This window comes from Lissotriton helveticus, chromosome 5_1 (assembly GCF_964261635.1).
Source record: "Lissotriton helveticus chromosome 5_1, aLisHel1.1, whole genome shotgun sequence".
Taxonomy (NCBI): Eukaryota; Metazoa; Chordata; class Amphibia; order Caudata; family Salamandridae; genus Lissotriton; species Lissotriton helveticus.
The window spans coordinates 192051116-192073804 of NC_136065.1; the positions used below are offsets into that span (position 1 = coordinate 192051116).

The window sequence follows — 22689 nt, forward strand, 5'->3', positions numbered from 1 at the left end:
GCCGGCCGAGCACTTTGCCAGGGCCGGTTTTGGTTCCCAGTCCGGCCCTGCTCCTAGAGCATGAGTGTTTCTTGCAGCGTTCGTGCCTCAACGTGCTGACGTACGTACCCGCGAGCGCACCCTCTTCCCGGCAGCCTCCGCCGTGAATGGGCTGTGTGTTTGCACCTGCCTTCGCAGATTGGCGATTCAATGGTTTTCCGCAGAGTGGGCAGGGGAATGATGTAGCTGATGAAGTAAATGAAAACTACTATTCTGGGATTCTCGAATTGCTTTGATTAGATTAAAGCTGACCTATGATCCACTACATTTATCTCGGCGGAGCAGTGTGATCTAATCTTCTAATTAGAAATCACACCGGTTCCATTAAGTAAGACGGAGCACGCTCCTGAGTGGGCCAGGAGCTGGCTGATGACGGCAGCATCTCTCTTTCCATTGCTCAGGAGGTGACCTCATCGCCCCAGACCGGAGGCCTCGTCATCCACATTATCAGCCACGGAGCATCTCCCAGGAAGAGTACAGAGAGAGCTGCCAGGGAGGGCGGCCCTCCTCTGGAGGCTCCAGGCTGAAGCTATGGGCAGATGACTGACATAGGTGGAGGTCTCACGGCTGTACCCCTCACCCTCCCTGGTCCAGACTGAGGCTATTGACAGATGTCTGACATGTGTGGAGGTCTCACTGCAGTACCCATGAGGCTATGGACAGATGACTGACATAGGTGGAGGTCTCACGGCAGTACCCATCACCTTCCCTGGTCCAGACTGAGGCTATTGACAGATGTCTGACATGTGTGGAGGTCTCACTGCAGTACCCACACCCTCCCTGGTCCAGACTGAGGCTATGGACAGATGACTGACATATGCGGAGGCCTCACTGCAGTACCCATCACCCTCCCTGGTCCAGACTGAGGCTATTGACAGATGTCTGACATGTGTGGAGGTCTCACTGAAGTACCCATGAGGCTATGGACAGATGACTGACATAGGTGGAGGTCTCACTGCAGTACCCATCACCCTCCCTGGTCCAGACTGAGGCTATGGACAGATGACTGACATATGCGGAGGCCTCACTGCAGTACCCATCACCCTCCCTGGTCCAGACTGAGGCTATTGACAGATGTCTGACATGTGTGGAGGTCTCACTGAAGTACCCATGAGGCTATGGACAGATGACTGACATAGGTGGAGGTCTCACTGCAGTACCCATCACCCTCCCTGGTCCAGACTGAGGCTATTGACAGATGTCTGACATGTGTGGAGGTCTCACTGCAGTACCCACACCCTCCCTGGTCCAGACTGAGGCTATTGGCAGATGTCTGACATGTGTGGAGGTCTCACTGCAGTACCCATGAGGCTATGGACAGATGACTGACATATGCGGAGGTCTCACTGCAGTACCCATCACCCTCCCTGGTCCAGACTGAGGCTATTGACAGATGTCTGACATGTGTGGAGGTCTCACTGCAGTACCCACACCCTCCCTGGTCCAGACTGAGGCTATTGGCAGATGTCTGACATGTGTGGAGGTCTCACTGCAGTACCCACCACCCTCCCTGGTCCAGACTGAGGCCATAGACAGATGACTGACATATGTGGAGGTCTCACTGCATTACCCATCACCCTCCCTGGTCCAGATAGAGGCTATTGACAGATGTCTGGCATGTGTGGAAGTCTCACTGCAGTACCCATGAGGCTATGGACAGATGACTGACATATGTGGAGGTCTCACTGCAGTACCCATGAGGCTATGGACAGATGACTGACATATGTGGAGGTCTCACTGCAGTACCCATCACCCTCCCTGGTCTAGACTGAGGCTATGGACAGATGAATGACATATGTGGAGGCCTCACTGCAGTACCTTCACTCTCCCTGGTGACGGCTCAAGGTATTGAGAGGCTCCTCTCAGATATCAGGCCTCACTCTACCTCCTTCTTACAGACTGAAGGTATGGACAGATGGCTGACATCTGTGGAGCGGCCCCACTGCAGTACATTCAACCTCACTGGAACAAGCTGAAGGCAGGGACAGAACTCTAGCAGATGTCAGGCCTCACTCCTAGAACTCCTCCCTCAGTGCACCAGGCTGACGGTCTGGTCTGGATAGGCCTCTGTCAGACGTGAGGCCGCCCTGCAGCAACTTCGCTCTCACTGGTAAAGATGTAGGAGTGGAGAGACTCCTGTAAGATGTAGTCCCTCACTACTATAGCTCCATCCTCCTTGTTAAAGGTTGATGGTATGGACCGATGCTGGGTGAGGCTGTACTGTAGTTCCTTCACTCCCACTCGTACAGTTTGAAACAATGGCAGACCTCTATGAGATGTCAAGTGTCCACCTTTCCTGTCAAACCTCACTCCTCATTGCACTATCTCCACTCTCCTTAGTTCAGGCTGAAAAAAGGGACAGACGTGTGCCAAATGTTAGGCCTGACTAAAGTACATCATTCCTGTCTGAAGAGCAGGAAGGACCTCTAGCAGATGTCAAGGCTCACTGAAGTACATCAACCTTCCCTGGTACAGGCTGAAGGAAAGGACCCACTTATGACAGATATCAGCCTCTCTGCAGTGCCTTTGCCCTCCCTGATCGAGGCTGATTTAATGTACGGACGTCTATCAGATGGCAGGCCTTATTGCATTACCTCCACCTTCCCTGGTTAGGCTGAAAGTATGGACAGGCCTCTTACAGATGCAAGGCCTCACTGCAGTACCTTCACTTGCCCTGGTCCAGGCTGAAGGTGAGGACAAAATGCTGGCAGGTGTCAGGCCTCAGTCATATACCTGTATTCCCTGTGTGGTCCAGATCGAATGTATGGATAGACCTCTGTCCGATGACAGGCCTCGCTGAAGTACCTTTACCCTCCTCGGTCCAGAGTGTATGTATGTAGACACCTCTGGCATGTATGGCTTCACCTCTATGCCCTCACTATCCTTGTTACAAGCTCAAAGAAAGGTTAGACCTCTGACAGATGTCAGTCATCAGTCCTATAACCCCCCCCCCCCCCCCCAAGACCAGACTAAAGGAATAAGCAAAACTCTGTTAGATGCCATGCCTCATTTATATGCCCCTACCCCCTTGGTATAGGCTCACACACTAGACAAGCCTCAGTCAGATGTCAACCCAAACTTCAGTACTGCAGATTTCTGTGGTCCAGGCTGAAGAAATGGACAGAACTGTGTCAGATCTCAGCCCTTACTGAAGTACCTCCACCCTTTCTGATCTGGCTGAAGGAATGTATAGACTTTTATCATATATCAAACCTCACTGAGCTACCTGCATCCTCTATGGTACAGACTGAAAAAAGGGACAGACCTTTGTCCGATGTTAGGCCTGACTAAAGTACATAATTTCTCTCTGGTACCCTTAAGGCGTTACATCAAACACCCAAAAGGGGATGGAAGAATGCTTGCAACAAGTCTAACCACTGGCAATTGCTCCGGATAGTATCCCAACCCTTATGACAGAGATGCCCAGACATGGGTCCTGTGCTCACTGTGCCACTAAGACCAAGCTATACCTAGCGGATGAGCCCCAACCAGGGTGAAACTGGTCTTGGATTGCTTGTGTACTGGTTCAGGAAGGATCTGGCCTGACAGTTTGGGCTGGATCATTCCGATTGGAGCAGCATCAACAATGAATTGCATATGGCTGGCTCAAACTGAAGTGGCATGGTGGACAGAAGAAGAATGGGTTGGAATGCTAGCCTGAGTAATTGCCAGTGGTTAGACTTATTGCAAGCATTCCTCCCATCAGCTTTTGTTGTTGGTTGTCCTGCCCTAACTGGCAAGGATATGCCCAGACGTGAGTCCCATGATCACTGTGCCGCTGGATCCAAGCTGCACCTGACTGAAGAGCCCCAATACGGATGATACTGATCTTGGGTTGCTCCTCTTCTGGTTCAGGTAGGACGTGAGCTGGCTGTTTGGGCTGGACTGTTACAATTGGAGCAGGGCCTAGACTGATTTACAAAGTGCTGGGCCAAAAATGAGATGGATATAGTGGACAAAGAACCAATGCGCGGGAAAGCTACCCCAAGCGATTGACAATGAGTAGACTTACTGCAAGCATTCCGCCCTTCAACATTTGTTTCTTTGACTCACGTTAATGCTGCCACGTTCTATGGTCCTATCTTTAATAATGCACAGAACTATTCAGATATATGGTCAGATGTCAAGTCCACTGAAGTACCTTCAACTTCGGTGATTCCGGCTGAACAAATGACCTGGTTTCTGTGAGATATATGTCCGCACTGCAATATCTTGACTCTTCTTGGTAGAGGACGGACAGGCTCTGCCAGATGTCAGGTCAGACTGAAGTGCATCATCCTTCCCTGGCTGAACAAATGTAAAAACCTCTGTCAGATATCAGGCCTCACAGTATCTCCACTGTCCTTGGTACAGGTGGAAAAATGTACAGATGTTTGCCATACGTCATATGTCAGCCCACAAGCTGAAGGAATGGACAGTCAGATGTCAAGATTTTTAGAAGTACCTCCTTCAGTCTCAGTGTGTGCGACATAATATGTACTTTGCTTATTCTGCCAGTGAGCTTATATTAGGTGAACTCGTAATATATGGATCAATGTAGACACTAAGGGCCAGGTTTATCATTCTTTCACACAACAGAGCAAGACAGCTTGCAGCACTGCATGAAAGGGAGAGGGAAGGAATGCACCATGTCTTTGAGGTTAGGGCTCATTCCTGCGCTGGTGCGCAATTTGCTGCCTGGTGCCTACCCCGGCACCCTTGCACTATGGTGCAAGGGTGCCTGTGTAGGAGGCAGGATTGTTTTTTGTGCATAAAGGGACTCTTTCCTGCGCAAAAACTATCATCTGAGGCTGTTTCCTCTTTCTATGTGTGCTACAGAATGTAACACGCTTTGAAAGAGGAAACAACGAGGAGAAATAAAGATATTTCTTGTTGCGCCTCACCTGGAAAGGCATAGCATTTTGATGCAATCTCAGGTTTACTAGTCTTGGCAAACCTCGGAAGGTAGGAATATCAAAAGGGGACTAGCTAAGTTGTGTTAATGAGACTCAGAAGGTACGTCTGTAGGCAAACCATTTGGTTTGGTCATGAAGCCCTCACACACCAACCTAGTTGGTGTCATGCTTCATCATCGGGCCCACCACAGTGACACCGAATGTGTCCCGGGTGTGCTGCGACTCCAGATTACTGAGGAGCTGGTATGCTTACTGAGTGTGCAGTGAGTAGTGGGTATGAACGTGATGTTGAAAGCTATGCAGGTGGTCCCAGTTCCCGAGGGTATAAGGATAATTTTAATTCCTGGGCCCCTGTTAGCAGATAAAAAAGGCTTGCGGACGTTGTGGAGTGTATTAAGAGCTCCTACGTCCTGTGTGGTCTACATGTTTCAGCCAGGCCTTTTGTTAAAACTGGCTTTCCTCAGGACCAATGAGTATGTGTGGGTGAAAAATAAACTATATTAAGTGATTTAGTGTGTGATAAAAGTGTCGCACTCGCTAAGGTGCTGTACGTGTTAGAGGGGGATTCCCTCTGCTTTACTGTACATAAAACACAGAGACATGAACAGACATACAAGGGAGAACCAATGAGTATGGTGTTTTAGGTAACACAACATAATGCCGACTTCTAAAGTGCGTGAACGACCTAGAGCGGCAGTTTGAACGTGGCCATGAGCGTTTTCATGGCTCGGAAGGTGCCATAATTCATGGGTAGGTGCATGGGAACACCCACGCTCCACCAATTGGAGCACCGTTCTACGGCAGAGTCACATAAGTCAGTGATTTGAGCTGCCTTGTGTTATTCTAGATTTACCAAGCAACGCAGTGAAGGCGGCCTTGCATTGCTTGGTAAATCTAACTTGGGTATTGCGTTGCCCTTGTGACACATACGTGACACAAAGGTAATGCAATGCCATGATAAATCTGCCCCCTAGTTTTGAGACAGGTTTGGTAGAATTCTGTGTCAATGAAAAACTAATTGTGCAACCTATTATGTGGATAGTCAAAATATGCAATACACTTTCTTGCTGTCAATTGCAACTCACTGGTGCAATGGAGTTAATATTGAAATAGAAAAATCGGAGCTTTTGTTACAGAAAGAAACATATACTCATTCAGGAACTACTATTTTAAATGTTAGTCACCAAACTGAATTATTTTATCTTGGAAGGAAATACAGGAACAGCATCTAAAACATATTGTCTTCTGCACTTCTTAGAATCATTTAATTTATGTAAAACATCTGCACTGGTGCACACAGCAGAACATCAGCCATTGTGCACATGCCCGCTGTGCTTTAAAACCATTTTCTGTTTGTGGAAAATTGTGTGTTCATACCATGAGCCTTCAGGAAGCACTCTTTTTCCAATAAGCACTTACCGACTGAGCAACAGGAACATTGCCCATTTATTATGCAGGATGAAAATTAAGAACAATACATCATATCTTAAAATAAATGCATATTATGCACTGTTCTAAATTCTGCTGTCAAGACCAGACTAAAGTTTTGGATCCAAGCTATTTTATTTTATATTTAAGTTTCATTTATGTATTATCCTCTAAATGCATATCCTTTCATTCATTCTGTGTTCCAGATGTAATTATCTTGCAAAGTACATATGTGTATGCAACTAGAAATGTGAAATTAATTTTGAAAAATTATATACACCTATAAATTCAAATCATCCTTCAGTGCAGCGAGATTGTATGAGTAAACACGTCGGAACCTGCTTTACATTTGACTGCATTCTTTTTTTTAAAACTCTAAATAGTTAGAACTAAAGAAACTGCAGTTTTCTAGAATACACTTTTAATAGTTGTCCATGCCACTCCCTGGTGGGGTTTCCTTCTCGGCGACGTGATACTCAGATCAAACCCATTTTCATGTCAAATAAGGAATTGTTCTTTCCTCTAAGTATGAAATATAGGTGCATATGAAAAATTTGTTTCCAGCTAAATACGTAAGCCAAAGCACTTCCACCAGCCCAGCAGTCAGAACTCAGTGTTAACACTATCTGTGCGGTGCTCTAAATTTCTACCGCCCTGGCAGTTGACTTTACTTTAGGTCCTATTTGCTGCTGGAAGTTATTAAGGATGAACATTCTTGTTCTCCCTAGTGAATAGGGGCCTCATGTACAAAACAATGTTATGGTCGCAAGGCTCCCTTTGTAAAATCAGAGGTTTTGCCACTGCAAATGGCTGTCATGTATTCACAAAACCCAAACTTTAATTCAGTAACGTTACCAAATCGGTATTTGGAAGGGAAGTGTTTAAGTCGTCCCTTCCAAATACCAGTTCCTTACGGTATGTATTATTGTTATGCAACCGAAATCCGGTTGCAAAACATTAATATGTTATCACCTCCTCAAAGGATATAGTAAGCCATTCATAAATGTTTGTAAAATTGTCATGTTGTGTTTTTTTAAATGCATCCTGTTTTCTTTTATGGGAAACGAACTGCATTTTAAAAAGAAAGTTTGCTTTATTTAAAAGCAATGACAGATATGGTGGTCTGCTGACCCCAGCAGGCCACTGTGCCTATGCCTCTAGCCAATTGTAGTGGGTTGCTATTTGCAAACTGCTTCATGCATATTCGAGGTAAGTCAGATAGTGATCCACTACGATTTGGTATTTTGTGAAGCGACCTATTAATACATAATTTGGGTCACAAAATACCAGTGTATTCAGTAGAAGTTGGTGCGCCAATTGTGACCAGTTGACTCAAATTCATGCTATCACATTCCAAATAAGAAAACACAAATTGCGAATCGTTATTGGTGGCAATTTACAATTACTTTAGTCTTACATGAGGTCCTTTTTCTATGAATTGTGTTGCTTTTAAAGAATAGACAAGGATCCAGGGGCATATTACCAACAACTAGCGATAATTTTTGTCTCTAACTTGTTTAGAGACAAAAATTATCGCCGCACATCGGCGATTTTTATCGCAGATAAACCTTGCTATTAGCAAGGTTTATCGCAAATGCGATAAAAAACGGCCGCAATGCATGAATATCGCTGAAAAGCCAGCGATATTCATGCATTATCGAGCAAATGCTCTTAGCCATGTTATCCACCTCCCATTGGATAACATGGTGAAGAACTGCTCAGGGCAGGTGTTAGCTTTTGGAGATATTCGCGCTTAGCGCGAATATCTCCAAAAGTTGGTAACAGGAGATAGCGATGTTAGCGACTGTTTCCAGTCGCTAACATCTTGGCACGCCCACTTTGCATGTCATTAGTGATAAATATCACTGACATGCAAAGTGGGGCCCAAGATGGTCGCTATCTCCTACTAGCTGTCACTAACTGGTGTTAGCGACAGCTTGGTAATAGGGAGATAATTTTATCTCCGCTTTCTTGGCTTTTAAAGCCGAAAAAGCGGAGATAAACCCCTTGATAATATACCCCCCAGTGTCTCTCAGAGTATTCAAAACGTACGCCAAAAAGTGGTGTGCAGTGTGGTTTCAGATACAACATAAGCGCTCAGAGAGAGGTATTCTAATTGAATAATTGTTTGACGCATGTTTTGACAAAAACAGGTGAAATCAGAAACAAAAATAAAAACATACTGTATCTATAAATTGCAAAGATGGTAAAACCAACTATGCTAACACAAAAAAGTGGCTTCCATCAATAGTTTAGTCTGGTCAATGGGTGCTGTACACAGGCACTCAGTAGCACCTGTTTCATGCTCTATGAAAAGCCATCTGGCTTTGGTTTTTTGGGAAATCATTCCTTAACATGCACACAAACAGATAGTCAGTGAATCTAATGTACTGTAGATGTGTTTGGTGTATTCCAGAGGGCACAATCGATGTAGCACAATTGCAGGATTTTCCAAAGTAGCTAAATGGGGTTTTCTGCAATTGTAGTATTTAAGGTTAAACGTCCAATGTTATTTGGGTAAACCCTGACAAACTTAATTGACAAACAGGGCCTTGAGTATGGTAAAAGGTTTTGTTAGGTGATACCCTTTCCACAGAGCAACTCTTGAGCACACAGGCATTCAAGTCGGGGTCCAAGGACAACCACTTCCAGCTTGGTCGTGTCGGGATTTAAATGGGAAGTCTACAGCTACATACTTAGGGAGCACCCACAAAGTCCATTTCAAGACTTCATAATATTGCTCTACAAAGAAGGGACTGCAGAGGACCCAGACTTAAAATGGCCTCTGCTCCCAATCATCACAAAGGTGTATTTTCACTTTTAGATGGCCAGCCACTCAGGAGAGAAAGCATTTCTGTGGATTCTCTCTTTATTAATTATTACCTAGAGGATATGTATTTCATTCTCAAGTCAGATGTCTCAGCAGCAGTCCCTTAAAATTAGATCTATCTGCATCCCCTCATAGCACGGTATGTGTGGAGTGTCTTGCACATATCCTAATCCTACATTGGGTAAACACAATATTCAAAGGGGCTTATTTACAAGCCCATTGCGCTGCCACTTTTTAGGACTCACCAGTGGCGCAGTGTGCCTGCCTATATTTACAAGGCCACGTAAAGCCACCCGGTGTGACTTTTCATGGCCTTCTAAATATGGGGCCCTTTCATTCATTACTCTGCGGGAAAGAGGCGTTTCATGGATGTTGCTGTGGGTGTTTGCATGCAACATCCATCCATGGAACCTGACACATTTCAAGATTTACAAAGTGTCACAATCCTAGAAATGCGTCAGAATCCTATGCCTCCCCAGGAGAGGTGTAGGAGTGGAGCAATGAGGAGAAATACTTTTATTGGAGCAATATGCGATTAATTATTGTTTTTGTGAGGAAGGTGTCCCTTCCTGCACAAAAACAATCATCCTTGAAACGCAGAGACCCTGACACCATAACGTAAGGGTGTTTGTGTGCCGGCGCAGGAGAGAAAAGGAATGCACCATATCTTGTACATATGGGGCATTCTTGCTCTTTTATTTTGACGCACGGCAGCCCCGCAGGAAAACTTGCTGTGCTGCGCAGCAGTGCATCAAAATGAGTATTTTTAGTATTTCCACCCTTAAGCAAGTGTTATTAGCCTTATCTATACAGGCTCTTACACATACTCAGTTGAAAGAAAGGGTTTTGCTATAGGGAACCAAATTATTTGCAAAGGTAGACCTCCCTCCCCGAAGTGCAGCAAAAGGGTTGGAGCCCTGACTAAGAAAGCTACAATCAACTGAGAACCCTTACCGAAGTTGAATACTACATTTAGTGGTTAACCTGGACCCCACACTCTCTTATGAGGCACACATTAACCGTCTAGTAGGCAAGTGTTTTGGAGTCCAAAAGACTCTTAAAAAAACCTTAGATCTCCTTCCTTTGGAGGCCCGGCGCACTATGATTCAAGCACTGATAACGTCACGCCTCGATTATGGAAATGTCCTTTTCCTGGGAGCTTCTTGTAAAAGCATTGGAAGACTCCAAATACTGCAAAATGCTGCAGCTCGCCGAGTGCTTAGACTCCCTCGAAGAGCCAACTCTAAAACCACTCTGGATGCCCTCCACTGGCTCCCAGTGAAAAAAAGGATACAGTACAAAGTACTCCTAATATGTCATCAGATCATCTGGAATAAAGCCCCCAGATATCTGACAGGTCTGGTTACCAGGTATGAACCACGCAGATCACTCAGATCTAGCGGTATGGGCATGCTTAGGACCCACCGCTATAGGAGAAAAAAAATGGTAGGTCGGTCCTTCCGAGTGGCGGCTGCAACAGCATGGAATAAACTTCCCAGCCATCTCCGCCTGGAGCCTTCAGAAATCATTTTCCGACGGCAACTAAAAACTCATCTGTTCTCCTTATAGCCTATTTAATGCCCCTTGCCTCGTACTGTCTTCTCCTCCCTTATGAGTTTATCGCCTCTTCTTTAGCGCGGGGACACGCCGTGATGGCGTACTATTTCTTCCATGCGCTCTATAAATGTCTTTATTATTATTATTATTTTTTTTTTTTTATAGCATTCAAAGACTATTTTATGCCAATTTTATTATTCAGTAGTGTTCTTTTTGGGAAGGGTAGTGCATGAAGACTACTGATATGTGAGTGGAACTTCTTGAATACTAACAGAATACTAAGCACATACTTATTTGTAATCGCATAGTCTTCATTAACAATGCAGAACATTTAGTGAATACAAACAATATGAATACTACTGGACTTTAACCCTTTCACTGCGGCGGCTATTCCGCCGCAGTGCTAACGGGCGGGGGCCGCGCGGCGCTCCCGCGCTTGTGGCGGAACCGCTCCGTCACGGCCCTCGGGTGAGCTGTGCCTGTGACGGAACGGTTCCGTCACGGCCCCGCCCGCTCTTCAGAACGTCAGCGCAGGAGCGGAATTCGCGCCGCGCAGGCGCGGCGAGCGGGCCGTGACGGAACCGTTCCGTCACCAGCACAGCCCACCCGAGGCCATGACGGAACCGTTCCGTCACAAGCGTGGGAGGGGTTAAACAGACTACTATTAACATTCTATTCAAGCTGCATGCTGAATGATAGATCGGTGCCTTATATACCGATCTATCTTTTTATGCCTTATTTATTATACTATTGTGGTCGTTGTGTAGTGTAGGGTAGTGTTTTAGGGTTTAGAGTAGTGCTGGGGGATCGTGCAGGGTAGTGATTGAGTGTAGGGACCGGACTGGGGGTTGGGGGAGGGTCGTGCTGGGGTAGTGTTATGGTGTTTAGGATAGTGTTTCAGGTTTTAGGGTCACCACAGACAGAGAGAGCAGGTATATGAAATGAAATGAAAAAGGTTCTTAATAAAGCGCACTGTGACCAAGCGGCTTCCTGGCCAGTGTATAAACGATAGAGCACTTTAGCTGCTCCTCAGTTAGAGAGAGTTTAGGCATGAAGTGCAACACTCTAGAGTGGCACTTTATTCTTTCCTTTTAAAAGCTGTGTTATGTGTCTACAAAATACACTGCATGTGCCTGTAAAATAGATCTAACATTCCATAATGAACCTCTAAATGTTTGTGCTATATATACACACACACACCTTGTTGTTTTTTAACATAGGTTCACTCTCCATGCAGTTTGCTGTGCATCAAGAAAAGGGTCGAGCCTCCATGCTATGTGAGCATCTGTGAGATAGGCCCACCTTACCTGCTATGCCTCAATATTTTTATGACAAAGGTCAGCACTCCATGTTCCGGTCTTTGGTGTCTGAGATGGGTGCATAGTACATATTACACCTTTGAGGGCCTCCTTTATGAAAAGTGTTGCATTCCTGGTTGAAAATAGCAATGCAATTCTTTTCAGTGTGCCCTCCACACCCTCACAATCAAAAAAATATCAATTTTGAGGAATGATGCCTTAGATATTTTTGTTCAATAATATCATTCCAATACTTCATCCTACTATTATCTTGAGATTTTTAAATGGATTAGATATTTAATGGCAAAAAACTATCAGCGAGGAGGAGCTAAGGTCAACTACTGGAAGTGAGGCACTGCTTCAAAGCATCCATATGATTCAATATTAGACATTCCACATGGCCTCTGAACTCCACTGAGGAAATGCATGAGCTCTGCCCTGCAACATATGTGCTGCTGATTCCTGAAAAGGCGTACACTATTGTACACGGAAACCTATTTGTCTACGGGTGTGAGAAGCTTTTATTGCCTGTTGGGACAGGAATGTCCCCCGCATGGTAAATCGATATTTACTGGTGCCCTGAGTGACCCAACTTCATGTGAAACTGTTATCCTGGCTTCTTGTTGGCTCAGCTGGTACACTAATCTAGCATGTGTACTGAGACCTAGGTCTGTTCATTGTAATTCCAAGGTCCAGAACCTGTTCTGTGTCCTCGAGGAGCTCATACATGGGTTCCGCCTTTGCTGACATCGCACTATTATCCATGTCCTGGTTTAATGGCAGGTAGTAGTGATGGCAGCATACCAATTTTTGTGAATTGATAGAGCTGAACAGATCTTGTTCTCTTATTTAGAGAGAATTGCCGCATACCGGCCCCAAACATGTAAACATTAACATACATATTAATATGCCACCCAGAACCTTATGCTGAGGCTGACATTCTTTATGTATGTCAGATATGTGTATGCATGGTATGGTTGGTAGCAGGACTCCGTGTTGTGGTGAGCGTGTGTTTTCTGGGACCAGTAGGATCCATGTTGGATAGCCCCTGATTTAACTAGCACAAGGTGGAGGAAGGGATACAGCTTCCCTGGCAGTGGAAGTGTATCGCTAACATTCCTGAAGCTGATAGTAGGAGACCCATACACTGCAGTGAGGGAGGATGAAGACAGGGCTACTCTTAGAAATTCTAAGCGTACTGTTTAATAATATATTGATGATTTGTTTTTCCTGAGCATTGCCGTTTGGTGGATGGTAGAGGCTGGGATTAGTCCGTTTCTAGACAGCGTCTGCTGTTTTGTCTTTCTCTTACTGCTACTTCAGGAAAGCTGGTTACAGCCCAGTTCAGATACTTCACACTTTGTTTCCCCATGTTTTGGACATGCATGCTTAAAACCAGCATCATCTCTACCTGCTTTGAGATACATGACCTTTCACTAAGGCAGTGAATGGGTCGCATCCTGAAAATGACATTTGAAAGCGAATCACCTCAAACTGGTCCCAGGACTTTAGACAGTGGATGAACATGCAATGCCCTGTCTGGAGTATAAGTATAAAGGTGGTATCCTAACCATCCCCCTTTGTTGAGATGGGTTGGATGTCAGAAATTCATCTTGCTCAAGGAGGTGCTCTGCAGAGTAGGAAAAGAACTGCTGTGATTGCGAGCTAGTGTCTGACAAGCAGGCTCCAGGAATTGATGGAACATGGTCTGAAGTCTGCGAAATTTGCTTGAGGAGCTGTGGGTCTACCTAGTACCTAGAAGCCTGCATGACTGCCTAGAGAAAGGAGAGCACCTGGCTCTGCAGAAGGAGAGACTGCCCAGAAAAGTAAGTTTATCTGTGTTCCTGGTACGTAGACCACCCAAAAGAAGCTGATGTGTTCAGGGGAATGCCCAATGCCAGTCCAAGCAGAGAGGGGCCACCGGCTCACCCTAGGTGGTACTTTTGGCAAATTTCATGAAGTGACAAGAACTTCAAGTATCAGCGTAGATTCTGGCATCCCCACCATGACCCGAGGCGCCTTCCTGCTACTGCTGATGAGCTGCAAATCCAGATGTCACTGCCATCATAGCAACTCCCCGGCAGCCCAGAGTCTGCAACTGCCAGAGAAGGATGACCACGGACCTGGGTCTCCTGTGCCATTCCTGCAGTAATGCAACCCAAGAGGCAGAGCCGCTGCCAGGATCCTAGAGACACTGCTTTCTGGCCACAAATCTCATCACTGCTTACCACAAGGACAAGTAAAACATGAAGCCGTGTTTGAGAAAATGAAAGACTGAGTCTAGCTCTATAAATACGAGTTGAAAGGGAGTACGAGTGCTGCCATGAATTCTAAAGCAAGATACAAATTGAACTTACCTGCGGGCAGGGTTGAATTGGAAATGAAATTCGGCCGGGCACGCAAAAAAAAAAAATCGGCCCACATTTGCATAAACCCTCCTCATATCACTGCGTTGGTGTAATCTCATAAAAAAACTTTAAGGGGTGGGGGTTTAACAAAATGCACGCGTTAGTTTACACTGGTGAAACAAGTGAGGCCACTTCTACTCAGGCCCCCTACGCCCGTTCAGTATGTGCACACATTGATGTGCCGGCCCGCGAAACAAAGAGAGTGATACCTCTGACTGTTACTAAACGGAGGTAATGAGCGCCCATCTACCTCCAGAAAGGCCACCCAGACACCCACTGGGCCCCTGGCTGTATTCGAACAATAGAGACAGCGCCCAAATGGCCCCCCAGACTGCTCAAAAAAGCAGCCCACAGCAGAATTCAGACACCGGCCCCTCGGGCATTGCCCGAATGCCCGCGTTACCAATCCGACGCTGCCTGCGGGTCCCTCGTTGGGCAATCACCTGTAAAAACCAAGTGGAGGACTTGTCCCTGAGACAATTCTCGCCTTACATTCCGCTGCCTATAAACACCTCATAAAAAGGCAGCGACGGTAGCCATGGATCTAGAGCATGAATGCCAATAGACCTGATTCAGGCTGGAGTCTCCCGATTTAGCAGAAAATACCTTTATTTTGGCTGTCTCCCGCCTGAAACTGCCTTTCCTACAATAGAAGTCAATGGATTAAATACATTCCCCTGATTCTTTTTTTTAATCTCCCATTTTCTTCTTCTAAAATGTTGGCATGTATGAGCCAGAGCACTGCTGTGAGTTGTGAACCACCTATGTTTATTGATTTATAACAGGATTCTCCAACGAGTAGCTTGTGAACTAGGGGTAGCTCTTCAGCTACATGTAAGTAGCACTCCTATGTGCAGCCCGGCCTGCTAAATTAGAAGCGTTTGTTTAGCTGCGTTAATATATTGATACCAACATTGAAAAGTGTGTACTTGAGACCAAGGTGTGTGAATTTTCAGAACTCAAAATTTGAGGTCTGGTGAAAAATATTTGAATTTCCTAAATATGTTTTAACCCTGATATTTCAATGATAAATGATGTGAAATGTGTGCGGCATATTAATATTATCACAATTACCTTTGTGCCATGAGAATTGCAACTGTGGTTTATTAACCACGCAAAGACATTCCAAAGTGGCAACACCTTTGTTACTTTACTACTGGCAACCCAGCCTGATACAAGGGGTGCTCACTGCTGGTACATTCACATAGGATAGCCACTTCTGTTTTTTATTTATTTATTTTGATTTTCTATTGCGCGAACATTACCCGAAGGTGTCAGAGCACTTTACAAAAGAACCATACATAAGGAGTTAGGATTACATGAGTTACATAAAAGATACAAACAGGAAAAAAAATTGCAAATGTACAAATTGTAAAGTCACACAGGGAAGAGATACAAATTGAAAAAAATGCAAATGTACAAGTTGTAAAGTCACTCAAGGAAGAGATACAAATGGATAAAATCTAAGAATCACATAGGAATGGTAGTGAGTACAAAGGTCTACCACATATACTAGTGGTTAGAGTTATCTCTATATACATATATATACAAATAGTAGATTTTCTCAGGATTCCATTTTACCAGCGATTCGGCTTGGACAAGGATATATCACATATTTACAGAGTGAAAAGAGAAATAATTTTTTTTTAAATAAAATTTAAATAAAAAGGGTAGAGAGCGGTATGTGGGGGAGAAGAGTTGGAGGCTGAGATTGGTGGGAGGAGAGAGGGGGCCCTAAAACATAGAAGTCCTGTTACTGTACCAGGAACATATAAAATGGTTTAACGGCGTCCTCCCACATATCACAGCAAAGTGAGACTCGGTCTGCTCCGCAGGGATTGAGCGAATTGGCCGGTCCTAGCTGCTTATCCACCACACCCAGACATTGATACGTTGGCAGCATCTGGATTACGTACACTTTACAGCCATAGTGAAAGTCTACAGAAATCACACAGTTCGTCCTGCAAACACTCACACTTCAACCTGCACGGACTGTTCCAATTGGTCCACCTTATTTGACTACCCCCACTATTAGCCCACAAACACTGATTGCGATTAGGGGAAGAATACTTACCAAGCAAGAGCAAATCCCGTTTTGGATCGCGTAAAAAATAGCACAGCTGGAAGCAGTATTTTCCCATACGAGGCTGCAGGAAAAACACAGAATGTTGACAATTTGCTTGCCAATGGGGATGGCTCCCCCAATAGAGGATTGTACCACTTGGGGTACGTTTTTCGTTGCCATGTACAGAAGAATCCATGGAACCCCCTCTATAGTAGTCATACCTGGTGTATTGAAACAAATACAAAATGAGTATGGGTCAGAGCCTGCTCTGGACTTGGGGATGAAACTGATGGGCAACTTTGCTCAAGTATCAGCAACTATGTTAAGTAATGTACAATACCTTTCACCTTATTATACCTACAAATCCTACATTACTCTCCTTAATTAAATGAAAGGCCCCAAAACAGATCCGTCAAACTACCGCATGATCGCCCTCCTGGATATCGAGGGAAAAGCCTACGCTAGTGCCATCCTGAGGGACCTCGCAGCTTGAACGAGCGAAGAAGGCCTCCTCCCATTCTGCCAAACCCGATTTAGACCTGGGTCTGCCACTGTAGATAACATCACCGCACTTTCTTTTCTGGCCCACCAAGCGCGGTCGCGCCAACGTCTCCCCCTATTCGCGTGCTTCATTGATTACTCGGCAGCGTTTGATGGGGTAGATCGTGCCATCTTGTGGAGAAAGCTGGCTCAATGGAACATCAACCCATCCCTGCCAAGAGCGATCCAGTCATTGTACCAAAAAATGTGGGTTAGAATCAAACTCTCGAGCGACTCCGCATCCGCCAAGATTGAAACAGATCGAGGTCTAAAACAAGGGTGTGTTTTGGCCCCACTGTTGTTCAATCTATATACAGCGGACATGGAGAGGGCCTTGTCCGGGGCAGCCTTAGCAACCCCAAAGATCGGAGGGATCAAAATTCAATTTATGCAATATGCTGATGACTTGGTACTCCTGGACTACAGTAAAATTGGGCTACAAAAGGCGCTGACGGCACTTGCAGTATATAACAAGAAAAACAGTTTGGTAGCAAATCCTTCCAAATCAAAAGTAATCATCTTCGGACACTATCCAAAGAAAAAATCTGTAAGATGGAGGCTTGGTCATCTTTCCTTGGAAAGTACACAGCGATATACCTATTTGGGCATTTGCTACCAAGAGTCGGGGCTTCCACTTAAAGAAGATTCAAGGAAAAGGTAAAACCATCACCTATGCCCTCTGCAAGTTAGAAGCCTTGTTATATAGCCCATCCACAACGGCTATTCAAAGAGTACTTAAAGCTAAGCTAATGCCGGCCCTCAATTACGCTCAACAAGCGTTCCCGGGTTAACTCAACAAGGACTTAGAAAAAATCCACTGCAGAGTTTACAAGAGACTGTTCCATTTACCAAGGTGCACCAGAAACACCCTCGCCCGTTTAGAGTTCTCGCTCAACCAGCAAAACTTGGAAGAGATGGCCGCTTTAAGTAAATATTACTTCCTTACAACAGCGGCACACGAGAACACACTCAAGGCAGTATTGAAACATATCTTCACGGAACCTGGGAATCCCTGGTCAGCCACTCTTAACGTGGCAAAGGATCTTCTCCATCTAGCCACAGAGTCTTGGAATCCCGAACACGTTAATTATACTGCCATTAAAAACGCGATAAAAAAACAAGTACGTGCGCGTTCGCGGGAACTGGACCTGGAGTCACTGGCAAATAGAGACTTTCACGAGTCCCTATGCCTGCCGCACACTGTGCATAACCCTAAATACCATCTCACGCAGGCTGTGGGCCGTGCAGCTCTTCATAAGATTCTAGCCTACAGACTACACCCCCTGCCCCTAAAAGAACTATACGCCTTTGAACAGGCTGGATTAGTTGCACGGGAATGCAGGCTCTGCATGTACAAACGAGAGTCACTGGCCCACCTTCTACTTTGTTGCCCTACGTTGCGTTCGGCTCGCAGTCTCTACCTCAGGCCCATCCTAATACAAGTGGGGTCACGCACCGCAAAGGAGGCGATTTTCCAACTATATACATTAACCATGGTAAAACAGATGGCCTCTTTTGGAAAATGTATCCATCAGACACGGTCCAAGCTGATGGCCACCCAGGGCACACATGAATAGAGACCTTGCAGACGCACGTTGGGCTGTCTTATTATGAATCCTTCTCACTGCATCCACCAGTGCCCAGGGAATCACTATACCGACTTGCTTGCTGATACTCTCTTGGTTTTAACTTTTGTAATTTTGTAATTTGGTTTTTAATGTAATGGTTTTGAGTAACCAAACAATAAATAATTTATTCATTCATTCAAATGATAAACTTTGACATAGAGTAAAAAAATTGCAAACAAATTTAAACAATGAAAATATCAAATTAATGACCATGTCAGATTTCGTCACTATTACAACACTAATAATATTAGTTGCTCAGGATGATTTCGATTGAACATAGGTAGCTCTTATTACAGAAAGGTTGGAGACCCCTGATCTAAACTCACCCTGATACTGGGCTCCAGCAGTGCCAGGTGCCCAAAGAGCAAAGTCAAGCTGGCGACTGGTCACAGAGTAGGCCTAACAGTACCCCAGTACAGTGGTGGCCGGTAATTGTAGGCAGGAGGGGGCGGACAGGACACACACATACACATTTAAAACAATTCACACACGCGTGCACACACACACCCACACAACACTAATTACTAAATATTCAAACTTAAATGCACGCATGCACCAAATATTAATTTAAAAAAAAATTACACTTACCTGCTGCTCTGCCTCTGAGGTCCCAGGAGGCTTGGAACCTAGGGTCAGCCAATGAGAGAAGGAGCACTCCCTACGTCTTCACAGCGTGGGATGGGGGTCTGCGAGACTGCTAACCCCACCCCACTCTGTGACGAAGTGATTGACACTCGACCCTGGGAGCTTCAGGGATTAAAACTGAGGCACCCAGGTGTGAAGCAATGAGTGACGCTACCCCTCGTCAATGAGGGGAGGGCCTCAGGGACCTTTGCTGAGCTGAGGAAGTCAAGTCCACAGGAGCTGAGACATTCCCAGCCCAGCAAAGTTTAGCTCAGGCAGCCAGGAGGCTGCGCATGCAGGCCCGGACTGGCCATAGCGGGCACCGGGCAATCCCCCGGTGCGCCGCAAGGGTGGGGGCCGGATTTGAGCCCCTGGGGGCTGATTTTGTTACCGGGCCGTAGCTGCAAAATCGGCCCTGCAACAAAATTGGCCGAAAACCGGCCCTAGCAAAGCGCTCGGCGGCACCTCTCCAACCCCCCCCCCCGAGTGGGGAGGGGGGGCCGGCCGAGCACTTTGCCAGGGCCGGTTTTTGTTCCCAGTCCGGCCCTGTGCGCATGTCTGGCTCCTGGATGCTGGACCTGAAAATGAACAGTGTCTGTCAGGCTGACCTTTGCTCAGCCTGACAGACACTGTTTGTGAGGGGCAAAAGGTGAGGGAGCGTGATCCCTCAGACTGGCCGTGGCTGCCCCAGTGCAAAGTCCATACCCAATTCCTTATTGGTGAATGCTTGTATTCTACTTCAGTACCTAATGTTACTTAATTGTATCTGTAAAAACTTCCCCATTTTGGCGTTAATGGGCTTCCCAATTGAAAGCATTAGACGTATTACCTATCGAGTAGTGTTCTTTATTTTCTTAATTTAGTGAAGTTTTGGTGTAATCCATATATGTATGTTGGATTTTTTTTGATTTACCAGTTGTTGACTTCTTGTGAAGTCATCAATTACCAGGATTGTGTGTCACCACTTCATGTGACCTCGTACATATGCAAATTAGTTCTCACGGTAAGCATTTTGAAAACTAGAAAGCTCTGCACGTCAGCTGTCGAGGTTGCACTCGAACCCCTCCTCCACGCCTGGGCCTCTCCGGCTCCCCCCAGACCGGGGAGAGCGCGCCGTCTGCTTCCAGACAAGCCCGGACATGCTTCTTCCCTCTGTGGCGCTCGCTCTGGTTAGCAGGGGAGTTGTGGACTAAAAAAACACCGCTCGGGCTCTATATCAGAGCATCCGCCTCAAATCTTTCTGTTCCACTATGAACACTTCTGTCGCCTCCTCTGTGCTGAAGCAACCCCTCTGCAGAGTGGCCACCAGGTGCCTCTACAATCTGGTGCACATCCCTCTCTCCCTAAACGTGAGGTACCAATGCCATGCAGATTGCATGCGGAATTCAGATCCCGGCTGCAAATCATGCGACAAGAAATCGTGTGACTTCATGCAAATAGCTTGCAATAAGTGCCTGAATTTATATATTTTTTTAAGGTGCTTTCTACAGTGCTTAAATATGTCAGGGTAGAATTATAAACATTTTGCGCTGGGTTTGTCACAGAAGTGACGCTAACCAGTGCAAAATTTACTTTCCAGTGCTGAACTTGTTTTTGCGCTGGCAAGTACCCTAAAAGTAAGCACTGCTTTGCGTTACTTAGCGCCAAGGGGGCAGTACATGGGCATTCCCATTCAACCATCCACCTTTTGCTGTCAAACCCTATCTACAAATAATAGTAGACAGGGTTTAGCGCAAAACTGAAAGCCATTTGAAAGGAGGCTTTAAAAAGAGAAATTGTTTTATTTCTCCTTTTCCGACTTTGCATGCATGCTGCACTGTGCATGTGTGCAGCACACCGGCAAAGTAGGAACATTTTAAAGTGTGTCTAAGCATAGGGCCTCATTTATGAAGTGTTGCATCGCTGCGTGAAAACAGCGGTGCAACTGCCCCCTCTGCCGTCACCTACCCAGCCGGACTTTGGGCAGACTCTCCTTCGTCTCTTCATCCTATTTCTCTCCTACCCCTTTACCCTACACCCTTCCCCTCCTAAGCTCCACTTGTCTCGTCTTCTACGTTTAACTGTTTTTCTAGTAACTGATGTAACTTATGTAATTTTCTAACCTTGTGGAACTTATGTAAAGTTCTCTGATACCTCCGGGTCTAGCCAGCACTATATAAAACTCAAATAAATAAAAAAATAAATCTATATTAGAGCATACCAATTCTTCCATTAGCTATAAAAGTAATTTGGGCCACGGCTCACCCACCATTGGAATCAAGGCTGGTGACTGTGGCAGGGAACTGGCAGGGCAGAGGCCTTGGTCACTTATAGGTTACAAACCACATACGTGCAGCCAAAAAAGGAAAACACATTGTGGGTTTTTCTTTCTGCGATGTGAATACAAAGACAACGCCTCATGGCCCGGAGGCTTTTTCCCTGCGCATGAGGGATATTTCCTATCTTTCTGCCTGGGACCACTATGCCTCTAATGGCGTCGATGGGTTGTGCTTTCAAATCGCACACAGTGTATGCATGGTATGTTTAGTCAAAAAACGCACGCAATGCATGCACGGCATGTTCACTCGAGCTAGGCTGTAGGGTTTCGGAGACGCCTTTCGACTGTGCAGAGTTTGTCTGCTCCTAGCTGCATGGCTGGAATAGACTGCAGGGTCTCAGGGGTGTGTCCTCCATTATATAGAGTGCATTCGTGCTATGGGTATTTCTGGTAGGCTGTGGGGTCTCAGAGATGTACCCTTACACTGTAGAGTGCCTACACAGAGATACCTGTTGTGGATAGGGTGCAAGGTGTCTGGGCTCTGTCTTCACATTGTACACACACATGCATGGCATGTTTACTTGAGCTAGTCTGTAGGGTCTGGGAGACGAACGCTCTCACTATGCTGAATCTCTGCATGGAATTGCATGTCTAGAATAGACTGCAGGGTCTCAGGGGCGGGTCCACTGTTATATGCTATGTGTATTTCTGGTGGGCTGCGGGGTCTCAGAGACGTACCCTCACACTGCATAGTTTCTACATGGAGATGCGAGTGGTCAGGGTCTTTAAGTTGTTCTTCAAACGGATGTATGACGGTACAATGCGTACCGTTACAACGCGTATCTTTACGACGCAGGTTTAACAACGCAAGTCGTTACAACGACTTGCGTTGGGGGGCGCTGGATAGTGAATAGTTTAATGTACTATTCCAACTCCAGTCCCCGTGGATAGTAGGGAAGGTGTTGGATAGTAAATTAAACTATTGCCTATCCTACAGCGCCCTCCAGCGAAAGTCTTTGTAACGACTTTCGTTGTAAATCCTGCGTTGTAACGGTACCGCGTTGTAACGGTTCCATTGTAAAGGATGTTCCCTGCTTCAAACTGTACACAGTGCATCTAT

General features: G+C 45.8%; 1 protein-coding gene across 4 annotated transcripts in view; it reads left to right on the forward strand.

Annotated features, from left to right (window-relative positions):
- Nucleotides 1–22689, forward strand: part of ASTN2 (astrotactin 2) — a 2754112-nt gene that overhangs the window by 2517872 nt on the left and 213551 nt on the right. The gene's annotated exons all lie outside the window — the stretch shown is intronic.